Source organism: Dipodomys ordii, unplaced genomic scaffold (assembly GCF_000151885.1).
Source record: "Dipodomys ordii isolate 6190 unplaced genomic scaffold, Dord_2.0 Scaffold5310, whole genome shotgun sequence".
NCBI classification, from domain to species: Eukaryota; Metazoa; Chordata; class Mammalia; order Rodentia; family Heteromyidae; genus Dipodomys; species Dipodomys ordii.
This window is the reverse complement of record NW_012272524.1, coordinates 1-2251: the sequence shown is the minus strand read 5'-3', so window position 1 is coordinate 2251 and position 2251 is coordinate 1. Positions and strand designations below refer to the sequence as shown.

At 45.3% G+C, this 2251-nt stretch overlaps 1 pseudogene; it reads left to right on the top strand.

Moving 5' to 3' along the window:
• The first annotated feature begins 539 nt into the window (after positions 1–539).
• LOC106002230 lies at positions 540–1146 on the top strand (annotated as a pseudogene).
• Positions 1147–2251: the final 1105 nt, after the last annotated feature.

The window sequence follows — 2251 nt, the reverse complement described above, 5'->3', positions numbered from 1 at the left end:
ACACATCCTCCCAACACTAAGCAAATACACAAAGTCTATTCTATACTATTAACATTTGCTCTATAATCACTTGTATGCACATGACTCTGATTTCCAAGAAGTGATTTGTCTAGAGAGTGCCATTCTTTTAATTCTATCATAGATATGACATTAATAATTAATTTGGTGTAATTTGTAAAGTGGAGGAGGTTATTTAATCAAAAACATCTGTAGTTCTGGCATATAAACGTATCATTTGAATGAAAGATGTAGAATAGAGATTGAATTTGTTTTCTTTGTTAAGACTATTAGGATTGTTGGTATGGTGATCAGATTGTCAATTTACCATACTTCACACAAGGAAGTCTTGTTTAAGTTTCCAGAAGGTGGAGATGGAGAGGATCATAGCCAGCTGATTCAAAAAGTTAGTGACATCCCATCTCAACCAATAAAAACTGAGTGTAGTTGTGCATCCCAGTTACATGAGGAGCATAAATTCGATTGCAGTCTAGGCCAGCCCATGCAAAAAGTGAGACCCCCCTCCTTTCCAGCCTCGGCCTCAGACCCTGAAACTGCCGTGATGTTGATGCCCAAGAAAAACCGGATTGCCGTTTATGAACTCCTTTTTAAGGAGGGGGTTATGGTGGCCAAGAAGGATGTCCACATGCCCAAGCACCCAGAACTGGCAGACAAGAATGTGCCCAATCTTCACGTCATGAAGGCCATGTAGTCTCTAAAGGCTCGGGGCTACGTGAAGGACAGTTTGCCTGGAGGCATTTTTATTGGTACCTGACCAACGAGGGTATCCAGTATCTCCGTGATTACCTCCACCTGCCCCCTGAGATTATGCCTGCTACCTTGCGCCGCAGCCGACCTGAGACTGGAAGGCCTCGGCCAAAAGGTCTGGAGGGCGAGCGGCCTGCAAGACTCACAAGAGGTGAAGCTGACAGAGACACCTACAGATGGAGTGCTGTGCCCCCTGGTGCTGACAAGAAAGCCCAGGCTGGGGCTGGGTCAGCAACTGAATTCCAGTTTAGAGGTGGATTTGGTCATGGACCTGGTCAGCCACCCAGTAAAGATGGAGGTTGTTTTGTGTTGAATAAACTTGTAGCCAGGGGGAAAAAAAAAGGAGGGGAGCATAGCTCAGGCAATTATGGCTCCTACTGAGTGAGCATATGCCTAGTAAGCCCTAAGTTGATGAGTTTAAACCCTAGTAACTTTTTTTTGGGGGGGGGGTCAGGTTGTGGGGCCTGAACTCTGGGCCTGGGCGCTGTCCCTCAGCTCTTTAGTTCAAGGCTAGCGCTCTACCACTTGAGTCACAGCGCCACTTCTGGGTTTTTTCTTTTTTGCTTATGTAGTGCTGAGGAATCAAACCCAGGGCCTCAGGCATGCAAGGCAAGCGCTTTACCACTGAGCCAACTTCCCAGCCCCCTAGTAACTCTTTTCTTTTTTTGTCCAGTCGTGGGGCCTGAACTCTGGGCCTGGGCGCTGTCCCTCAGTTCTTCAGCTCAAGGCTAGCGCTCTACCACTTGAGCCACAGCGCCACTTGCAGCTTTTTTCTTTTTGCTTATGTGGTGCTGAGGATCGAACCCAGGGCCTCATGAATGCAAGGCAAGTGCTCTACCACTGAGCCACCTTCCCAGCCCCCTAGTAACTCTTAAAAAAACCCAAAACACCAAACAATTTGTGTTTTGTGAAATTAATTACCATAATGAGGTGACATTGAGTTTCACGACTGAATTAAGATTTGTTCAATAAGATCAGATACGTAAGAAATACACAGTCATTTTATTTTGTGCAGGTACTGGGGCTTGAACTCAGAGTCTCACAATCTGGCTTAGCAACTCAGAGCTAGTACTCTATCACTTAAGCCACATCACCACTTTTGGGTTTTTACTGGTTAATTGGAGATAAGACTCTCACAGACTTTTTTCTGTCCAACCAGCTTTGAACTATGATACTCAGATCTCAACTTCTTGAGTAGCTAGGATTACAGGCCTAAGCTACCAGTGCCTGGCCACAGTCATTTTATATTTATTTATTTATTTATTTTTTGCCAGTCCAGGAGTTTGAACTCAGGGCCCGGGCACTGTCCCTGAGCTGCTTTTGCTCAAGGCTAGCATTCTAATACTTGAGCCACAGCGCCACTTCTGGCTTTTTTTTTTGTTCATGTGGTACTGAGGAATCAAACCCAGGGCTTCATGCATGCTAGGCAAGCAATCTACCACTAAGCTACATTCCCAGCCCTCATTTTATATTTAAAGCTTGGTTT